Source organism: Podarcis cretensis, assembly GCF_951804945.1.
Source record: "Podarcis cretensis genome assembly, chromosome: 11".
Taxonomy (NCBI): domain Eukaryota; kingdom Metazoa; phylum Chordata; class Lepidosauria; order Squamata; family Lacertidae; genus Podarcis; species Podarcis cretensis.
The window spans coordinates 63,818,061-63,839,939 of NC_137180.1; the positions used below are offsets into that span (position 1 = coordinate 63,818,061).

Consider the following 21,879-nt stretch of genomic DNA (forward strand, 5'->3'; position numbering starts at 1 on the left):
TTTTCCATTTGATTTTGCAGAGAAAACACCTGGTCAGTTTGGGAGTCAAAATGGCTTCATGGCTGCTCACCTGTGCTGCTTCAGACATGTGGTTTATATATTTATGTATGTGTTTGCTTGCTACATTTATGAACCTTTATTATATACATAAGACATAAGACCTTTATTATATACATAAGACTTTATTATATACATAAGACCTTTATTATATACATAATACATACCACCAAGCTTGGGGGCGGCTGTAGACAGGGAAGAAATTCCATTTGCACACTGAGGTCCAGCGCTAATGGCCGTCTGGCGGTTCCCTCCCTGTGATAAGTGAGGTTACAAGGAGAGGGCCTTCTTGGTGGTGGCACCCGCCCTGTGGAACGCCCTCCCATCAAATGTCAAAGGAAAAAAAAACTATCTGGCTTTTAGAAGACATCTGAAGGCAGCCCTGTTTAGGGAAGTTTTTAATGACTGATGTTTTAATGTATTTTTAATATTTTGTTGGAAGCCGCCCAGTGTGGCTGGGGAAACCCATCCAGATGGACGGGGTATAAATAATAAAATTGTTGTTGTTGTTGTTGTTGTTGTTGTTGTTGTTGTTGTTGTTGTTATTATTATTACAACAACAACAAGAAGAAGAAAGTACCCAGTTGGCACTTTTCGAACCAATGCTCAAACTGAAGCACAATTATCCTCTGAAACCTCAAAGTGGTTTACAAAATGAATAGAACAATTAATATCAATTAAGCAATACAAATCTACTTAAAACTGTAAAGCAATTAAAATCAGTGATAAGCTAAAAACAGGTTATAAAACTCATCAGCGTTCTCCATATCTGGGGAGGCTTGTCTGAACAGAAATGTTTTTAGCAGGTGTCGAAAAGGGTACAGCGCAGGCGCCTACTTGCCTGCCTGACGTCAGCAGGGTTTTAGGCTTACCGAAAAGAAGTGACCACAAATGAGGTCTTTGAAAAGGCAGGAGTACAGAAAACATGGGAATGCAACAGGCTGGCAGCGACCTCTCTTTTTCCAAATTTTGTTTGTTTTGCTTTTCCTCGCAGGGACTCAAAAGTAGCTTGGACTAAATAATGCATCAGGACGCAAATGGGGCTTCTGCCGTAAGCCCCACCTTCAAAACACTGGCTGTTGTTGCTCATTGTAAATTCTTAATGATTTTATGTTTTAAGTGAGAGCTGCTTCAAGTTTCAGCAGCAGAGTTGGTCCTTGTGGTCCCACCACTGTGCAATCAAATTTTTTGGTATGGTGCTTGGAAGGTGTCCGGGTCAGGTCTAAAAGCAGCAGAGAGGATGGCCAGGATTTCTTGCATATATTTGCAAACCACTTAATACTGAAACAGCCTCTGAGCTGTTTACGAAAACAACAAATACGACATATATATCCTGACAGCCTTATCCTGACTTACTTTTTTGCTGCACCTTCAAAGTACAGATCTGCGCTTTAAAGCTTTGTATCTGAGTGTTTCTCCATTTGTTTTTGTCCCAAAGCTTTCCCCACTGAAATCTGCAATTTACCTCTGCATCAGCAACCTGCAGAAAATCCTGTTGCTGTTTGTTCCATTTCAGTGGTAAAATGTGGGCTTTCCCAAGGAATGTGCTGAGACAAAAATAAAATCACTCTGACGTGGAGTTTTAAAGTTTGGACTTGTGGAAACGCAGCGCAAAAGGAAGTCCGGATGAGGCCTAAAACAATGAAAGGGGGTGGGTAATAGTATTTATCAGTCAAAAAGCAAAAAAAAAAAACCTCAAAGCAACTCGACAAGATAAAAAACAACAAATAAAAACAATTTAAAACTAGAAATAAATTAAAATAATTAACAATACAAAATAGTCATTCGGTAACATGTTAATACATACCCTCCAATATTTCTCCGATGAAAATAGGGATGTCTCATTCCATAATGATAATTTTACTATTTATGCCCTACGCATCTTACTGGGTTGCTCCAGTCGCTCTGGGCAGCTTCCAACATACCGTATCTTTCACTCCATAAGACACACCTGACAATAAGACACACCTAGTTTTTAGAGGAGGAAAACAACAAAAAAATATTCTGAACGAAACAGTGGATGTATGATTTTTGTGGTTCATGCTGTGACCACAGACATGATATGTGATTTGACGGTGAGTTTGCGGTAGCCCAATGCAAAAATCCTGAGAATCCATGTGGATCCGTGCTTTGTAACCATGTTTTTGCACCATTGCGGCCCCATGAAACAGTGGATGTGTGATTTTTTTTTGTGTGTAGGCTGTAGCTATGGACATGCTATGTGTTCTGATGGTGAATTTGGGGTGACCCAATGCAAAAATCCTGAGGATCCATGGGCTTTTACCTCTCCCCTTCCAGGCAGCCTCCTTTATCGCTAGCCTCCCTTATCTCCCTCCCGATCGCTTGCCGATCAGCTGCTTCCTTTCAACACCCACTTCCCTCTTTCTAAAAAAAAAAAAGCATGATCTACTTTTCGCTCCTGGGTAATTCGGCTCCAGGGACCACACATTCGCTCCATAAGATGCACAGACATTTCCCCTTACTTTTTAGGAGAAAAAAATGCGTCTTATGGAGCAAAAAATACGATATATAAAAACATAATAAAACATTAAACATTTAAAAAAACTTCCCGATACAGGTTTGCCTTTCAACAGCTCGAGGGCCAGATAACTCCATACCCTCCAACATTTCTCCAATTAAAATAGGGACATCCAATCAGAAACCAGGCAGCTTCTCTACATCAAGGACATCCCTGGAAAGTAGGGACAATTGGAGGGTCTGTTAATATGGCCAAGTCCTACCCACCCCACTAAAAGATGAGCACCACCATTGGAGGGAGGCAAGGCAATTCCCAAAGGAAAGAAAAACCCCAAAGACTGGCAAGGAGGGCACCAGGCCTGTCTCTTTGGGGAAGGAATTCCACAGATGGGGAGCCACCACTGAAAAGGCCTGTTGTGCTGGTCCCGGGGGCTAACCAAGTCCAGTCCGAAGTCAATGGTGCAGTATGGAGGCTGTCCGTCAAGGCTGAAGCGGGGTCCAAGGCAGGGAGTCGGGTGGGGTCAAGACCTCTGGCAGAAGAGCAGGACAGGGTTCAGTCAGGAACTAGCAACCCACAATGTTGCTCCCACAACTTGGGACTGGGGCTGGTCGGCTTTTATCTGCCCCGAGGCACAGGGCGGCCCCAATCCTTGGGTGACTCACCTCTCCTGGCCTGGAGGTGAGCCCTCCTCCTGCGGGAACTTAGTTCCCTCCGCATCTCTGCCCTGAGTCTCTGCAGCTCAGGAGAGGCTGGAGGGTTACCGGACCCAGAGGCAACCTCACCTTCCTCTGACGGGGCTGAGAGTGGAGCACCTGCAGGCAATGGGTCCTCCATCACCTCCGGAGCCAGAGCAGATTCAGCTGGTGTCTGCTCCTGAGGATCCAGCACAGGTGAGGACCCAGCCCTGGCTCAGCTGGTTCTGGAGGCAGGGACTCCTGTGCAGGCTGGGATTCCTCAGGTTCAGCCTCTGAATCTGAATCCCAGGCCATCACACCTGTTCTCGTGTGGCCACCCTCTGCACCTTCCTCAGGAGGGGCGCACAGGGAGGGGCCTCTGATGAAGACCACAGGGATGGGCTGGTTCATCAGTGGAGAGGCACTGAGCAAGACGAACCAGCCATCTTGCAGGTGCAGAAACCATGCAATATCTGCCACTGTTTGATATTAAGACAAATCTGGGTCCTGGCGCTTTTTAGGAACTGTCTGGCATCCAGCAGCTAGAAACCCTAACAAATTAAGCTCAGCACGGCCAGGAATCATCCCTCCCTGTTCTTGTTTCACTCCTGCTTTTCTCCCTTGCATACAGGTATTAATAGCTAGAGTGCTTTTTATAGACCCTTTCTCTTATTTCTCGATTGCCTCCAATGGTGAGGATAAACGTGACATTGTGCATCGCTAGCAAGGGCAGCTCAAGCTGGAGAGACAGACAGCTGGAGGGAGACAAAATTCACTTCGCAGTTTGTCTCTGGTCTCGCTCGCCTGTTACACTTAAAGGGGCGTTTGCTGGGGAATTTCAGTGTTTCCCGCAGGGGAAGCAGCAATTCTGATCTACAGGCTAATCTATGGGGTGGGCTTGTGCGTGGACCTTGTCTGACTGATCCCTTAATGAATGGGAGGGAATCTGTAATTACAAAGGAAGCTCACGCTCTCTGCCAGAGACGTTCTCTGGGGATGAATGGCCTTACCACCCACGGCGCCATGGCATTTTGAACCACTGCATTACGCAGAAACTCACCTCATGCTTGGTAAAAGGGATTTAGCGAAATGGTGAGCTTTTTCCAAAGAGGTTCCTTGTGTGGGACTTTCCTAGTCTTTGTCTCCTTCAGCGCCAGACGGGAAGTTCGGTTCTTTAGGGAACTTCTCTCAGATGGGACATGAATCCTATCCTGCCCGCCTCAGGACCATAGCTGTCAACCGTCCCTTATTTGGCAGGACAGTCCCTTATCCCAGCGCCATGTCCCGTTGCTGTCCCTTATTGATGATGTCCCTTAAATTTCCCGGGTTTCAAAGGAAGCAGCTCCCCTCCCTCCTCCCCGCCGGCCAGGAAGGAGGGAGGCTCCAACTGTGTTGCTCACCCAAATAAGGAGTCTAAGAATGAATGGGGGGTGGAGCTTCCATGCCTTGTGCCGATCAAATCGGCCGCGTTGCCTGGGGGACTCGCCTTTGCTCAGCGCTTCCCAGCGGAGAGGTGACGGTGGTTTTCCTTGCTGCATCCCCTTTGCCGGGTTGCTGCGCTGTGGGAACCACCGCTTGAGGCATCGTTTGGCCTCTGGCTGGGTTTTCTGCCTTTGGCTTGGAGGGGCTCAAAGGTTGAACATACCTGTGCTTGGAAAAACCCTTATTTTGGCTGCTGATCCCTTATTTCCGAGGCTGCTGGTCCCTTATTTTCAAATCTGTAAGTTGACAGCAATGCTCAGGACGGACTCGCAGCTGCCCCCTGCCTTCTGCCAGGCAGGTGGACGGGAGACCCGTGGGGATTTTTGCCCAGATCAAACACCGTGAGGGCCACGTCTGTTGTTTCTGAAGGCTTCTCTTCCTCCCAGAGAGGAGGGGTTGTGAGCGGGAGCAGCTTCCCGCGGGGGGGGGGGGGGCAGGGAGGCGTGTACAGCTCCCTGCTCCTGATTGCTTCAGCTGCCGCAGCCAAGCCTTCCGGCCAACTAATAGGGCCGGCTGGTGGGCGGGGTTGGCCGCATTTAAACAGCCGCAGCAGCGCTCAGCTCCCAGCCTGTTCCTGCTATTGACAAATCCAGGAAACTTTTGAATGGTGTGGTGGTCCGCAAGCTGCTATATATGAATGGCCACGTGATCGCACACCCTGACATCTGTTTCAGCAATGTGGTTCTTTTTTGTGAGGATAGTGTCCATCTTTCTGATCAAGGGAATGATGTGTGGTTGGCAGACATCATCAGAAGTATTAGGAATTGGTTGCAGCAGTGAGGGTACTGGCGGCGAGCCCTTTGGCTCGGGTGGCGGTTAGGCATTGGAATATGTGTGCTGTGTTGGAGGATTGGGTATGGGCCATTATCTACCCCTCCTCTTTTGGATATTCCATTAAAGAAATCCTGTGGTCATGGATCCTGTCTGATGTCCTGCTGGTGGCTAGGGCCATGGCACGACCCCCAGTGATGTCATGGGGGAGCTTCCAGCTGTATTTGCATCAACAAGCCCCTCCCATTGGTTGTTAACCCTGAAATGACTCCTGTGGAGTCTGGTATTGCTGTTTCATCCAATGCCTAAGCCAATACTACTCACATGCTGTAACCAATAAAAGTTGTGGCCTAATTTTGCCCATTAACCTAAAATAATGTGTCTTTGTGTCTTATTGCGGGTGGCGGGTCCTTGACTCCTTCACCCCAGTATGGCTCCCCTTTATCACATACACAGCCCAACAAGACAATGACAAAAATCCACCAACAGCATACAAATCAATATGGCTAACATGATCCAAAACACCTACCCACCCCACTCACACATGAAAACAAAGACCACCACAGCCAACCACAAATGAACAGCCACATCCTAGGCTAACCTCAACCTCTCTCGCCACCAAAGAAACACAAATGAGAAACTGCACAGGCGACACTCACAGCAAACCTTACATGCATTAAGCAAAATAGGAACATTGCCACCCGACCCCCCCATCTCCACCCCTCTCCCCCTTTTCTTCCTAATGTCTCAACAAATGAAACTGATTTGTAAAAATGTTGCATGGAAAAAATACAAGAGCGAGACATTACACATACTTTTGTAAATCAAGAAAATCTTTAATAAAAATACAAAAACGAAAACGAAACAACAGCCTCTGTTTCTGGGCAGCTCTGCCACCCCCTCCCATCGCATCCTCTTCGTTCAGCAAAAAGACCGAGCATTTGATAGTTTCAACAGGTTTAACATGGCATGCGGGAGGCAGTGGAAGACAGGAGTGCCTGGTGTGCTCTGGTCCATGGGATCATGAAGAATCGGACACGACTAAACGACTAAACGGCAACAACAACATGGCAACAAAAGCCACAGACACGGCTGCTCTGGCTGGGAATCCTTTGAGAATCGCTGCCTGTTAACTCTTGCCTGCGCTTTCGTGCCAGGAGCAACGCCGGAGGTTTATAACCCCATCCACTGTGATGACGTAAACGCCACTGAAGAAACTCCTTCGCGCAACACGTAGCTAAACTATGGAACTCCCTCCCACAAGAGGGAGGCTTTAAAAGAGGGTTGAACAAATTAATGGAGGAGATGATAGTCGATGGCGATGGTCAATCTCCAAAGCTGAAAGCAACGGTACTTCTGAATACCAATTGCTGGAAAACTCAGGGAGAGAGAGTGCTCTTGTGTTTTTGAGTGCTTTTTTATAGACCTTTTTACAGGCGTCTGGTTAGCCACTGGGAGAACAGGATGCTGGACTAGATGGGCCATTGGCCTCATCCAGCAGGCTCTTCCTCTGTTCTTATGATAACCACAGGCTGGTTGGGTGCAGTGGGGAAACTTCAGTGGTGGAGGGGTAGACATTCAAGTCCACCCCAGCCTTAAAGCATATGTTTAATGGCAGTAATAAGGGATGCGGGCGGTGCTGTGCACTAAACCACTGAGCCTAGGGCTTGCTGATCAGAAGGTCAGTGGTTCAAATCCCTGCGACAGGGTGAGCTCCCGTTGCTGAGTCCCTGCTCCTGCCAACCTAGCAGTTCGAAAGCACATCAAAGTGCAAGTAGATAAATAGGTACCACTCCAGTGGGAAGGTATTTCCGTGTGCTGCTGTGGTTTCGCCAGAAGTGGCTTAGCCAGAAGTGGCTTAGTGAGATGAGCGCCGCAACCCCAGAGTCATTCGCAACTGGACTTAACTGTCAGGGGTCCTTTACCTTTACCTTTTAATGGCAGCACAGTGATACCTCGGGTTACAGATGCTTCAGGTTACAGACTCCGTTAACCCAGAAATAGTACCTCAGGTTAAGAACTTTGCTGCAGGGTGAGAACAGAAATCGTGCGGTGGCAGCAGTGGGAGGCCCCATTAGCTAAAGTGGTACCTCAGGTTAAGAATAGTTTCAGGTTAAGAATAGACCTCCAGAACGAATTAAGTTCTTAACCCGAGGTACCACTGTAATACGCTTACAGTGTTATTTCTCTGAAGTTCTTGCTGTCTAGTGTGAGTGCTTTCTGACCAATGTGGCTGTTGTTGGAGCAGATGCCAGGCATGTCTGTCTTTCTGTCTGTCTGTGTCACCTCAGGCGAGCTGTACTTCTGAGTATTTTCCTCAGAGCAAACACTAGCAGAACTGGTGTCTCTGATAAGGCGTTGCAACCAGCAGGAGGCCATCTTGCAGTGTGATGAATATCCATGGAACTTGCTTTTAGAATACAGAGCAGGTGGTTAAGGCTTCGAGCCTCGATACTGGATTTCCCTAATGGATGGAAAACCCAGGGAATATTAACGGACCAGATGATAATTCTGCAACCATCCATGTTCTCTTCAACCCCGCAGGGCTTTCCCCATGAGACTTGCCTGTGAAAACAGTTCTGCAATTTGTTTCCTGTGGTTATATCTTCCTTGTCAATTGTGCCTGGCAGATGTGGAAGGGGAGGGTCATAGAAAAGGTTCGTTTTAACCCAAGAACTAATGAAGCAATCCCGGAGGCCATGTGAGCCTGGGATGAGAGGCTGAAGCAGGCCATAGGGCAGCTGGACCTAGGTTGCAATGGGGCTGTGTGAATGCAGCCTAATGTGTCTAGCCTTTGGTGGCCAGTTCACTGCTGCAGACGGGTTTCTCTCTCCCCCCCCCCCAAATCTGGAGAGGCAAAGTCAGGCTGCTCTGCCACTTCCTGGAGAGTTTCCCTTTTCATTCTTTGCATATTCTCTCTTTGGGTTGAAAATCCAGTTGAGCTCAAAGGGTTTGCTTGATCTTTGCAGCCAAAGAAAAGTTCCCAGCACAAATGAGAGAGAACAGGGTGAATGGCTCCATTTGCGTGGAAGATCTCCTGAGCTGGGCTGGTTATGCCCTGGACCCTTGACTCCTCCCCCTAAAAAAAAGGGGGGAGTCAGAGAAAGTGATTGACAAGTTGGCAGTATGGGTGCCCACCTTCCCCCTCAATGGCAGAAGGGGATAGTACTAGAGAAAGGAAAGACCAGGGTGCTTAGTCTTCTGAACGCAACCCCTTGGCTCTGGCAGGCTTCTATCGAGCCATGAATATGCTCTCCGCCCTTGCCATTTTGTGATCTGCTGTGCGTTGCAGAAGGTTGCTTCTCTTTTTTTATATATATAATATTTATTGGTGTTTCAAAAAGTTACAAGAATAAAACAGGGAAAAAAAGAAAAACAGAAAATACAAAATACAAAATACAGAAAAAAATAAATAAAAACAGTTAAAAACAAATCCATCTTTCCATATCTTATCTATCATTTGCTTGTTTCCTTGACCTCCTCACACCTCCCTTTTTTGTATTCTAGTTCATTAGTTGTTTCAGCAAATCCTTTCCTTCATTATTTTTATCTTACTAATTTATCTTAATATATTGTAACTTTACATTCTGACCTGTTAACAATCCATTTCATATTCTGTTATTCAATTTGCCTTACTTTATTTAACCTTATCTTACCGTAAAATACCTTAAACTTAAAACTTAATGCTTATTTATACATAACTCCTTATGTCATTTCTACTAAAGCCAGACAGTTTCATTCCAACATTTTCCCTAATATTCATTAATTTTACACTAGATCCCAAAATAAAAGTTTTTCTTTATAGACTCTTCCAATTTTCATCCAACGTCCCTTCTTCCTGGTCTCGGGTTATGTCAGAAGGTTGCTTCTCTGCTCCCAAACAGAAACATCTCAACAATCAATATTTTAATAGATAAGGGTTACTGTGACCGGCAACTCAGGGAACCTGGGGGCTCCAGCATCAGAGAGATCCACCACTGAAGGCTGGGGGTTTGGCCCCATGGAGTGGTGGTCCACTCTGAGCAGACACCTGGTTTGCAATATCAGCTGTTGGACGGACTTTCCCCCAGCACAAATGGGATGGAGACTGTCAGGGAACTGCCATCAGTGCCAGAGGGAGAGAGCAAAATCCAGAGGGATTCCAGAGAGCGTCCCGGGATTGGGAGAGGCAGCCCATCTTCTGGGGAAGAGAATCAGCGTAGCACCAGTGGAGAAGGGGAGCAGATGGGGGAAGTGGCAAGGCGGTCCCATGACTCCTTGCCGGGGACCAGCGGGGAGAGTAGGGGTCCTCCACTGCCTACGCCCTCCTTGTGCAGAAGGCTTTCGCGCAGAGAGAGTAGGAGGAGACTAGGCGTCAAAGAGCTTCTTTGCTGGAAGAAGTTTAAGAAACGGCCACTGACGGATTCTGCCAGCGATTGAGACAGCCACGGGTGAGTGGCTGTCCGGACAGAAAAGGTTCACTCAGGCAACCCAGCCAGGTGTTTGCACCGGCTTACGCACGAGCAACCCCTAGAACCACTACAGAGACCTTGCAACTTTTAAAAATAATAATATTAATAATTCCGTAGAGTCAGTGTCTTGACTCGCTTTCTGGGAGCATCTGCAGCCACCTGGGCAGATCTCATGAGCAGACACTTTCCCAGGGTACGCCTGCTTTCTGTCACGTACTGTGGCCTGGATATAGTAAGTGGATTATGGGCCTAAGGTTAGAGGCTTTCTGGCCTTAAACACACACACACTGCAACTCCTCTATTCTAGATTCCCTCCTGTCCCACCTTAAGGCTCTGAGCTTTTTTCTTCCTGGTGTTGTAAACAAAAATCTGCCCTTTTCCCTTATGGGGTATCCAAGAGCCCGTTATAGAGTCCTTACGTGAGTTCCCTATTGGTAGGAGAGAATAACAGAGGCCAACCAGAGAATATTGAGAAGCAAAGCAGCTCATAAGCCTGGTCTTTATTGATCTGTTGCAACAAGGTACCCCCTTCACACGCAGGAAAGGACCCAGAACCCAGCTGTGCCCGCCCTTATATAGACATTTTAAATTGCCCGCCCTAGAGTCCAAGACCACCCCCAGAAGTATCATACATACATCACAGAATGGGTGTAGCTCAAGACCACCCCCCAGACACATTGTACCTACATCACAGAAAGGGCGGTCTAAAGCAGAAATCTGAGTGCGTTGTTTATCTCCTGTCGTCATTTATCTCCTGTCTGGCAGGTTACCTGTTACTGCTTACTTGATTGGATACCCTGGGGAGCCTGGCCAGTCTTTTGTAATGATAAATACTTAGTTCCTGAGCCAGGTCACAGGCTCACCCTATTCATACACAGACATACCCTTAAGACAGGATTTGTGAAGGAAAAGAGAATGGGGAGGCTTTTTCCATTTTCCTTAGACCTTGCAGAGAAAACATTTGGTCAGTTTGGGAATCAAAAATGGTTTCAGGTCGGCCTTCCTGTGCTGATCTATGTATGTGCTTGGTTAGTACGTTTATGAACATTTATTATACATCTAAGACCTTAAAATTCTTATAGCCCCTTCACATAACCCCCCTGCCTTAGCCCTCCCTGAACAAAGAAATCCTGGAAAGAAAAGTGTGCCGACCTGGCTAACTTCTTCCATTTTTTGAAGTATCCTTACTCAGTGGTACTTATTCCCCTGTAAACAGGCTTAGGATGGTGATACTGAAAGTTTATCTTGCTTGTTCTCACAACTGTCTGAGGCTGATCTTTAATATTCCTATTTCATAGAAGGGGGGACTGAGGCTGAAAGGTAACTGGGGCTCTGGGCATTGCTCCTGAACTAGCATTCACATCCCTTGACTTTCAGCAGTCTTTTAGATATTGAAACCCTAGATGTGGAGTGCCTGGATGCTGATATCACTCAGCCTTGGGTTGGAAAAAGTGCTCAGAGCAGAGGGCAGCTCTTGTTCCATTTTGCAAGATTCCCTAAAGAGAGATCATCCACGCTTGCCTTCTTTTCTAACGATTGGGGCCTTGGAAGACACAGGGGCTCAACTCCTTCTGAATGAGAGTGATGGGAGTCCAAATGGCTTCATCTGCTAATTATTTTCTTCTGCACCAGTAACCAGAAATGGGGGTGTCTGTGCTATCAGATGCACACTGCACCTCTGGATTCCCAAATGCACTTAAATATTTAATAGGATCATTTGGGGGAGAAAGATAAATTGGTAGGCATTTGCACTCAAACTGGAGAGGCTGTTCTCACCTGGGAGAAGGAATCCGGTTTCAACAGCGCTGTTTTTTAATTAGGAAATTTCATTTCATCTAAGAGGAAATAACAAACTTTTGTCTCCATAAATAGAAGAAAGGGCTTGTGCGTTGAAAAAATAATAATATCCCAGATGCCTGACACCCCCCTCTACCTGAAACTGAAAGAAAATGAGTGTGGAGAGGAGATGATGTGTTGTGCTTTTTTAAACACATACACACAAAACCAAGTGAGAAAGCAAAACACTGGCAAGGAATAGTTCATTCTGGGCCAGAGCTGAAGAAGGGGAAACAAAATAAAAAAATTCCTTCTAGTAGCACCTTAAAGACCAACTAAGTTAGTTCTTGGTATGAGCTTTCGTGTGCATGCACACTTCTTCAGATACACTGAAACAGAAGTTCCCAGACCCTTCTATATAGTGAGAAGGTGGGGAGGGGTATTACTCAGAAGGGTGGTGGGAATGGGTGATTGGCAGATAGCTGTGATGAGCCTGTTGACGACTCTTAACAACTGCAATAGGTCTTACAGGAAAAAGCAAGGGGTGAGAAGGTGAAAAATGGCTTTGTCATGTATAATGAGATAAGAATCCAAGGTCTTTGTTCAGACCAGGACTCTCCATGGTTTTAAGTTTGGTGATAAGTTGCAATTCAGCAGCTTCTCTTTCCAGTCTATTTCTGAAATTCCTTTGTAGTAAAACAGCTACTTTGAGATCTTGTATAGAATGTCCTGGGAGATTGAAGTGTTCTCCTACTGGTTTCTCTGTCTTGTGATTCCTGATGTCTGATTTATGTCCGTTTATTCTTTGGCGTAAGGTCTGGCCTGTTTGTCCAATATAGAGAGCTGAAGGACACTGTTGGCATTTGATGGCATACACAATGTTAGACGATGAGCAATTAAATAGTCCCGAGATGGTATGTGTGATGTTGTTGGGGCCAGTAATGGTGTTGTCCGGGTGTATGTGGCAGCAAAGTTGGCATCTGGGTTTATTGCAGGCTCTGGTGCCAGTGTCCGTGTTAAGTCTGGTTGTAGTATTATTGTGGGTTAGGAGTTGTTTAAGATTGGGTGGCTGTCTGTAGGCAATGAAAGGTCTTCCTCCCAGAGCTTGAGAAAGAGAACTGTCATTGTCCAGGAGAGGTTGTAGATCTCTGATGATGCGTTGTACTGTTTTAACTTGGGAGCTGTATGTGATGACTAGAGGTGTTCTGTTATTTTCTTTTTTGGGTCTGTCTTGCAGCAAGTTCTCTCTGGGTATCAGTCTGGTTCTGTTGATCTGTTGTCTAACTTCATCTGCTGGGTATTTTAGTTCTAAAAAGGTTTGCTGTAGATCTCTTAGGTGAGAGTCTCTGTCTGTAGAATTGGAACAGATGCGGCTGTAACGTAGTGCCTGGCTATATACAATGGACTGTTTGGTATGTTTGGGATGGTAGCTAGAGGCATGTAGATATGTTTGTCGGTCAGTTGGTTTACGGTATAAGGTGGTGTCTATGCGCCCATCCTGTATTTTTATAGTAGTGTCCAAAAAATGTATTTCTTGCATAGATTGATTCATTGTTAGGTTGATTGTGGGGTGAAAATCATTGAATTTCTGGTGGAAGGTGTCCAGGGTCTGTTGACCATGTGTCCAGATGATAAAAATATCGTCAATGTATCGCAGGTACAAGAGAGGTTTGAGTGGGTAGGAGTTTAGGAAACGTTGTTCTAAATCTGCCATGAAGATGTTGGCATACTGTGGGGCCATGCGGGTGCCCATAGCTGTGCCGCTGATCTGAAGGAACAGGTCATCACCGAATTTGAAGTTGTTGTGGGTAAGAACAAATTGGCAGAGTTTGGTGGCAAAGTCCGCTGTGGTTTTATCTGAAATGGTGTTCTTTATAGCTTGTAAACCATCGTTGTGTGGGATGTTGGTATACAGAGATTCCACATCCATAGTAGCTAGTATAGTATTGTTGGGAAGATTATTTAAAGATTGTATTTTCCTCAGAAAATCTGTGGTGTCACGTACATAGCTGGGAGCACTGATGGCATATGGTTTCAGAACAGAGTCCATATAACCGGAGACACCCACTGTAATAGTGCCAATACCTGAAATGATGGGGCGTCCTGGATTTCCTGGTTTGTGTATTTTAGGTAGAAGATAGAAAGTTCCTGGTCGAGGTTCTGTTGGTGTGTTAGTGAGGATCTGTTCTTGGATGTGTGGGGGTAGCTCCTTAACAATCTTGTTCAGTTCTTTTTTGTATTCTTGTGTGGGGTCTGAGTCCAATTTTATGTAAAAGGCGGTATTGGAAAGTTGTCTGTGAGCCTCCTGAATGTAGTCAGTTTTGTTCATGATGACGACAGCTCCACCTTTGTCCGCTTCTTTAATTATAATGTCTGGGTTGTTTCTGAGATTATCTATGGCTCTCCTTTCAGCATGGTTTAGATTTTGTTGTAAGCGATGGTGTTTTCTGGTCACATCTGTTTGGATTCTGTGGCGGAAGCAGTCAATGTACAAGTCCAGTGTGGTATTGCGTCCATCAGGAGGGGTCCATGTGGAGTCCCTTTTTTGTGTAACAGAACACTGACCACCAACTACCACCGAAAAAGTGTTACACAAAAAGGGACTGTACATGGACCCCTCCTGATGGACGCAATACCACACTGGACTTGTACATTGACTGCTTCCGCCACATACACCCGGACAACACCATTACTGGCCCCAACAACATCACACATACCATCTCGGGACTATTTAATTGCTCATCGTCTAACATTGTGTATGCCATCAAATGCCAACAGTGTCCTTCAGCTCTCTATATTGGACAAACAGGCCAGACCTTACGCCAAAGAATAAACGGACATAAATCAGACATCAGGAATCACAAGACAGAGAAACCAGTAGGAGAACACTTCAATCTCCCAGGACATTCTATACAAGATCTCAAAGTAGCTGTTCTATTACAAAGGAATTTCAGAAATAGACTGGAAAGAGAAGCTGCTGGATTGCAACTTATCACCAAACTTAAAACCATGGAGAGTCCTGGTCTGAACAAAGACCTTGGATTCTTATCTCATTATACATGACAAAGCCATTTTTCACCTTCTCACCCCTTGCTTTTTCCTGTAAGACCTATTGCAGTCGTTAAGAGTCGTCAACAGGCTCATCACAGCTATCTGCCAATCACCCATCCCCACCACCCTTCTGAGTAATACCCCTCCCCACCTTCTCACTATATAGAAGGGTCTGGGAACTTCTGTTTCAGTGTATCTGAAGAAGTGTGCATGCACACGAAAGCTCATACCAAGAACTAACTTAGTTGGTCTTTAAGGTGCTACTGGAAGGAATTTTTTTTGTTTCCCCTTCTTCAGTTACAGATAGGTAGCCGTGTTGGTCTGCCATAGTCAAAACAAAATAAAAAAAATTCCTTCCAGTAGCACCTTAAAGACCAACTAAGTTAGTTCTTGGTAAGTGTGCATGCACACGAAAGCTCATACCAAGAACTAACTTAGTTGGTCTTTATGAGCTTTCGTGTGCATGCACACTTACCAAGAACTAACTTAGTTGGTCTTTAAGGTGCTACTAGAAGGAATTTTTTTATTTTGTTTCCCCTTCTTCAGCTCTGGCCCAGAATGAACTATTCCTTGCCAGTGTTTTGCTTTCTCACTTGGTTTTGTGTGTATGTGTTTAAAAAAGCACAACACATCATCTCCTCTCCACACACATTTTCTTTCAGTTTCAGGTGGAGGGGGGTGTCAGGCATCTGGGATATTATTATTTTTTCAACGCACAAGCCCTTTCTTCTATTTATGGAGACAAAAGTTTGTTATTTCCTCTTAGATGAAATGAAATTTCCTAATTAAAAAACAGCGCTGTTGAAACCGGATTCCTTCTCCCAGGTGAGAACAGCCTCTCCAGTTTGAGTGCAAATGCCTACCAATTTATCTTTCTCCCCCAAATGATCCTATTAAATATTTAAGTGCATTTGGGAATCCAGAGGTGCAGTGTGCATCTGATAGCACAGACACCCCCATTTCTGGTTACTGGTGCAGAAGAAAATAATTAGCAGATGAAGCCATTTGGACTCCCATCACTCTCATTCGGAAGGAGTTGAGCCCCTGTGTCTTCCAAGGCCCCAATCGTTAGAAAAGACTATGGCAGACCAACACGGCTACCTATCTGTAACTGAAGAAGGGGAAGACGGCTATAGCAGGACTTGACTCTGAGATGCCTCATTTTGATGATTCAGGGCCATTTGGAGCATCCTTTCTCCAGCAGAGAGGGGGGAGAGAGACAGAGAAAGGATGGCTAATCCATTGGCCCTAGGCTGTGCTAACTGTTCTGATGAGCCAGGAGTAAAGGTTAGCTCTTAGCTCCAGGGCTGTGGAAAGTTGGGTGAGGGGATCGGAGCCTCTTTTTGCCCTGTTTCCTCCCAGTTTCCCACCCCGGCAGGCGCTTTTCTCTCCAGCCTTGCTCTGATACCTGGAGTGAACCAGCCTTGGGAGAAATGTCCCTGGAGCAGCGCAAGAAAGTGCAGAGGATGTGTTTGGCCCCAGAATTGTGGGTCCCAGCCAGCCAGCCAGCCCTCCCCACCTCCCACCCAGCGATGTGATACTCATAATGTTATTCTGAAGTCTCAAAACTACTCCATAAACATTTCGTGCACAATCAAAAGCAAGCATTAGCAGAGAGCATTTTAAAAGTTCAATTAAGAAGTGATTGGAAACGCGATCCAGTCAAGACAGCGATGTAAAAACGCCTTAAAAAAACCCAAACAAAATACCCTGATAGTTGGAGGAGCATATGGTGATGTGTGATTGCCCTTTAAATTTTTTTGCAGCTGGATGCGGCCAATGACTATATTTAGTCAAACCTGGTGAGTCTTGATTGCAATTCATTAGTTGAAGTCTGCAGGATCGCACTTCTCTGTGGGTGGAGATCTGAAGGCAGCTCTCTGCCGTCCAGATCTGAACGAAGGCTCTCTGCTGGCAGTGTGTGTGTGTGTGTGTGTGTGAGAGAGAGAGAGCGCAGTTATCCCACTTCTGCCATTTCTGATAAATGAGCTTGGCAGGGGTTTTTCCACCCCACCTCTTGCATTGTTTTAAAAACCTGGAAGCCCACTTGGAGCACAGGCAGCGGTGGACCAAAAAGAAACGAGTGTGTGAGCATAAAAGGAAGCAGAGCACATCTCAAACCACACGAAACTTCCGTGGAAGATGGAGCCAGCTTGTTTCCTGCTAAGATTCCGACTAAACACCAGGAAGAACTCCTTCATTGGAGGTTTTCAGCAGAGGTTGGATGGCCACCTGTCATGAATCCTTTAGTTGTGACTCCTGCACAAGAGTTTATTACATATGTCTGGATTTATCTTGTTGCATTTCTATCCCAGCTTTTCTCCCAAGGAGCTCAAGTTGGCAGATATGGATCTGCTCCTTCTTCTCACTTAGCCCTTGCAACCTTGTGAGGTAGGTTAGGCTGAGATTGAGTGAGTGGCCCAAGGTCACCCAGCGAGTATCCTGCCTGAGTGGGAGGATCTGAACCCTGTCCTGTTCTGACACAAATCACTAATCCACACTGGATCCTCCCACCAGATGGCACAGAGAAAAATAACTACCAAACTTTTAGAAGACCTCTGAAGGCAGCCCTGTTTAGCCTTTATTGTTTAATAGCCTTTATTGTTTAATAGGTTATTGTATTTTAGTGTTCTGTTGGAAGCCGCCCAGAGTGGCTGGGGAAGCCCAGCCAGATGGGCAGGGTATAAATAATAAATTATTATTATTATTACACTGGCTTTCAGGTTTCAGGTTGTTCCTTGCTGGAAGAACATCAGAACTCAAAACTCTGTCTTCCGCAGAGGAGTGTGGCCTGAATCCTGTATCCAGCCTGAACCCTGAGTTTCTCAGTGTCCTACCTGAACCTTGCTTTGTCTTACAGCCCAGCCGGGCTTTGGCCATGCCTTTCCACACCACAGAGCAGGACAGACTTGGGACCTCAGCCCTCTTCCCCTCTCCAGCAGATTCTGCTCCAGGTGGCTGCTTGGTTTGCCCTTGCCAAGTGCTCATCAGGGGAGGGAAGCAGCTGGGAGGGAGACGGGGAAGCCAGTGGACCCTCCCCTGTCCGCTTCTGTGCTGCCAAATACAGCAGTACTTTCCAAGGATATCAGGACAAAAGGAATGAGGAGGTGGAAGGGGAACCAAAAGAGTTTTATTAACAAATAAACAGCAGACATGCAAAGCATAGCATAAAATATACCCAAAAGGGGCTACCCAATCTCCCCTTCAGCTGCCCGGAGCCCCAGGTAGAGCAGCAGGAGAAAGACCCCGACCCTCGGTCTCCCAGCATCAGGTCCTTTGATCTGGGCAGAAGCTCACCGGGCCCCTCCCACCTATGGCTTTTATAGCCCGCCTTGATGTAATCAAGTGCACTTGACATTACTCATGATTAATACAGAGCGGCTGAGAGTCTCCCACTACCTGCAGCCGGCATCCAGCCAGCACTTGCAACACAGAAGAACTCAAGAAACTCCCGACAGGTGTGTGAAACACAAGAATCCATCAGTCCTCAAACTGGGGATATTAAAGGGAAAGGGACACGCCACCTCACTCCTCGAAATACAATTGTCTTCCGCATTTCCACGACAGCCTCTCTGCTCTGCATCCTCCCTGTCTGACTCGCAGCAAAGAAGCTTTGATTTTGCCTTGAGTTAACCCCAGAGTCAGTGGTAAATCTCTCATTGATATAAATGGGACCTGGATCCTGACGTCATTGGATGCATTTTAATCCCTGCCTCCAGGGTGAGGGTTGGAGAAGCAATTGGCAGGCAGGACCAGCCTGCAGCCCAGAGCACTGAGTCTGTTTGGGCCTCAGGCAAAAACACTTGCTGCTCTCTGTGTGTGATGCCTTTTGAAAACCCATGGCGTTTGCTGGGGCTGCTTGTGCCAAACCAGTCCTGAACTGCTCTCTCCTTGCTCCCTCTTTATGACTTTCCTAAGATTTCCTTCTGAAAACACAACTCAAGAAGGGGATGAGATGGTTTTGTTTTGTTTTTTATTAAAAACAGAGGACAGAATCACACTTCAAAACGACCTTGACAGATTAGAGAACTGGGCCAAAACAAACAAGATGAATTTTAATAGGGAGAAATGTAAAGTATTGCACTTGGGCAAAAAAAATGAGAGGCACAAATACAAGATGGGTGACACCTGGCTTGAGAGCAGTACATGTGAAAAGGATCTAGGAGTCTTAGTTGACCACAAACTTGACATGAGCCAACAGTGTGACGCGGCAGCTAAAAAAGCCAATGCAATTCTGGGCTGCATCAATAGGAGTATAGCATCTAGATCAAGGGAAGTAATAGTGCCACTGTATTCTGCTCTGGTCATACCTCACCTGGAGTACTGTGTCCAGTTCTGGGCACCACAGTTCAAGAAGGACACTGACAAACTGGAACGTGTCCAGAGGAGGGCAACCAAAATGGTCAAAGGCCTGGAAACGATGCCTTATGAAGAACGGCTAAGGGAGCTGGGCATGTTTAGCCTGGAGAAGAGGAGGTTAAGGGGTCATATGATAGCCATGTTCAAATATATAAAAGGATGTCACATAGAGGAGGGAGAAAGGTTGTTTTCTGCTGCTCCAGAGAAGCGGACACAGAGCAATGGCTCCAAACTACAAGAAAGAAGATTCCACCTACACATTAGGAAGAACTTCCTGACAGTAAGAGCTGTTTGACAGTGGAATTTGCTGCCAAGGAGTGTGGTGGAGTCTCCTTCTTTGGAGGTCTTTAAGCAGAGGCTTGACAACCATATGTCAGGAGTGCTCTGATGGTGTTTCCTGCTTGGCAGGGGGTTGGACTCGATGGCCCTTGTGGTCTCTTCCAACTCTATGATTCTATGATTCTATGAAAAGATTTTCTTGATTTACAAAATGTCTCTCTCTCATATTCCCCCCCCCCATGTAACATTTTTACAAATCAGTTTCATTTGTTGAGACATTGGGAAGAAAAGGGAGAAGGAGGTGGAGGGGGGGGAAAGATGGGTGGGGGTGGGGTTGGGTGGTGATGTTCCTATTTTCCTTAATATATGTAGGGTTTGGTGTCACCGTTGCTTGTGCACGTTCTCTGCTGTTCGCTTGTGTTCCTTTGGTGGTGAGAGAGGTTGAGGTTGGCCTAGGATGTGGCTGTTCATTTGTGGTTGGCTGTGGTGATCTTTGTTTTCATGTGTGAGTGGGGTGGGTGGGTGTTTTGGATCAGGTAATGTAAAGTATTGCACTTGGGCAAAAAAAATGAGAGGCACAAATACAAGATGGGTGACACCTGGCTTGAGAGCAGTACATGTGAAAAGGATCTAGGAGTCTTGGTTGACCACAAACTTGACATGAGCCAACAGTGTGATGCGGCAGCTAAAAAAGCCAATGCAATTCTGGGCTGCATCAATAGGAGTATAGCATCTAGATCAAGGGAAGTAATAGTGCCACTGTATTCTGCTCTGGTCAGACAGTGGAATTTGCTGCCAAGGAATGTGGTGGAGTCTCCTTCTTTGGAGGTCTTTAAGCAGAGGCTTGACCACCATATGTCAGGAGTGCTCTGATGGTGTTTCCTGCTTGGCAGGGGGTTGGACTCAATGGCCCTTGTGGTCTCTTCCAACTCTGTGATTCTATGATTCTAGGTTAGCCATATTAATTTGTATACTGTTGGTGGATTATTGTCATTGTCTTGTTGGGCTGTGTATGTGATAAAGGGGAACCAAACCGGGGTAAAGGCGTCTTCTTCTATTTGTCCCTGTGTCAGTTTCAGTTTGTTGGTTAATTTTTCTAATAGGTCTGTTTCCCCTACTATTTGGTACCATTGGTCCATGCTTACTCCTGACAGGTCTCAGGATGAGATAATTTTAAAAGCCACATCCGCTGCCACAGATATGTATTTGTTATGTATTGAAGTTCTCACCCTGGGCCAGCAAGGGGGTATTGTAGATAGTTTTCACTCAGGTCTGCATATGCAAATAAGGGATTGAAAGTGATGTTCAGTGATTGGATAGTTACAGAAAGTTGTTACTGTTGCTTGTAGTTGAGCTCTATATAAGCAGGCTGGCTGAACCCTTCAGTTCAGTTCTGTTCTGGCCTGTGAATAAACAAGAGCTGTCTGAAGAATCGCTGTGTCGTCTGATATGTTCACCCACAACTTAACAGTATTCATATATCACTCTTCTCCCCAGAAGTTCAGGGTGATGCCTGTTATTGCTTGATCCTCGTTTTATCTACACAACCAACCTGTGATGGAGGCACGGCCAGTGGAATGGCTGGCCCAAGGTCAGCCAGTGGGTGCTCTGCAAATACTGTTGAGATCTTAGCGACCTGCTGGTCTCAGAAGAGTCTATACATGTAAATCGGCACATGCAAATGTTATGCGATGCCCCAGGTGTGGAGATGGAAGGGAGACCCTGGAGCAGGAATAGCTGGTGAAAATCTATTGGCTGGTGACAAATTACAGATTCTAGTATCTACTGCCATATCATATCGAGTGTCCGCACTGTTACCAAAACCAGCAGGACAGTATTCTGATCAGAGAACCACCTCAGTTCAAAGATGAATTAGATTCAGAGTGTTTAATTCCGCTGTGTCTTCAGCCTGCTCAGTGGATTTGACTCAACGTACGCTGACTTACTGATTAAGAATTTGGGTCTGCTGCACCAGCATTGCTAGGCATGCATCTTCTCTAACCTCTTGATCTCACGAAAAACAACAACCCATCCTTTTGGATCCCTGTCAAGTAGCATGTGACAACCAGTCTTCTCAGGGCTGGCACCAGGGAAGTTTCCATAATTTTGCACAGCACTGTTCCATTTTCTGACGGGCTGCGATGCTTCTTTCTGTCTGGGAAAGCTGACAAACATTTTGCTGCCCTGGGCTAATTTCCTTTTGTGAGGGTTTCCTTTTGAGAGAGTGGCTGCTATGGTCTCAGTTTCTGTGCTCATGGTTAGCAGAAAGAAGGAGCAGGACAATCTGGATTCTCATTCCCATTGCATAAGCTACAATATTTGTTTTTCATTCACCACATTGTGGAGGGGTCAGAGTGCAATGGTGGGCTACGATTGACACCTAGACTTCCTCCAACTCTCCCTTCCTGTGGTTTCTAGCAGCTGGTAGTCAGTAGCATTGCATAGCCACCAATAGCCCTCTCCTCTGTGAATTTGTCTCACCCTCTTCAAAAGCTATAGA

At 46.1% G+C, this 21,879-nt stretch overlaps 1 protein-coding gene across 1 annotated transcript in view; it reads left to right on the forward strand.

Moving 5' to 3' along the window:
• Nucleotides 1-21,879, forward strand: part of DNAI1 (dynein axonemal intermediate chain 1) — a 169,637-nt gene that overhangs the window by 126,090 nt on the left and 21,668 nt on the right. The window lies entirely within an intron of this gene.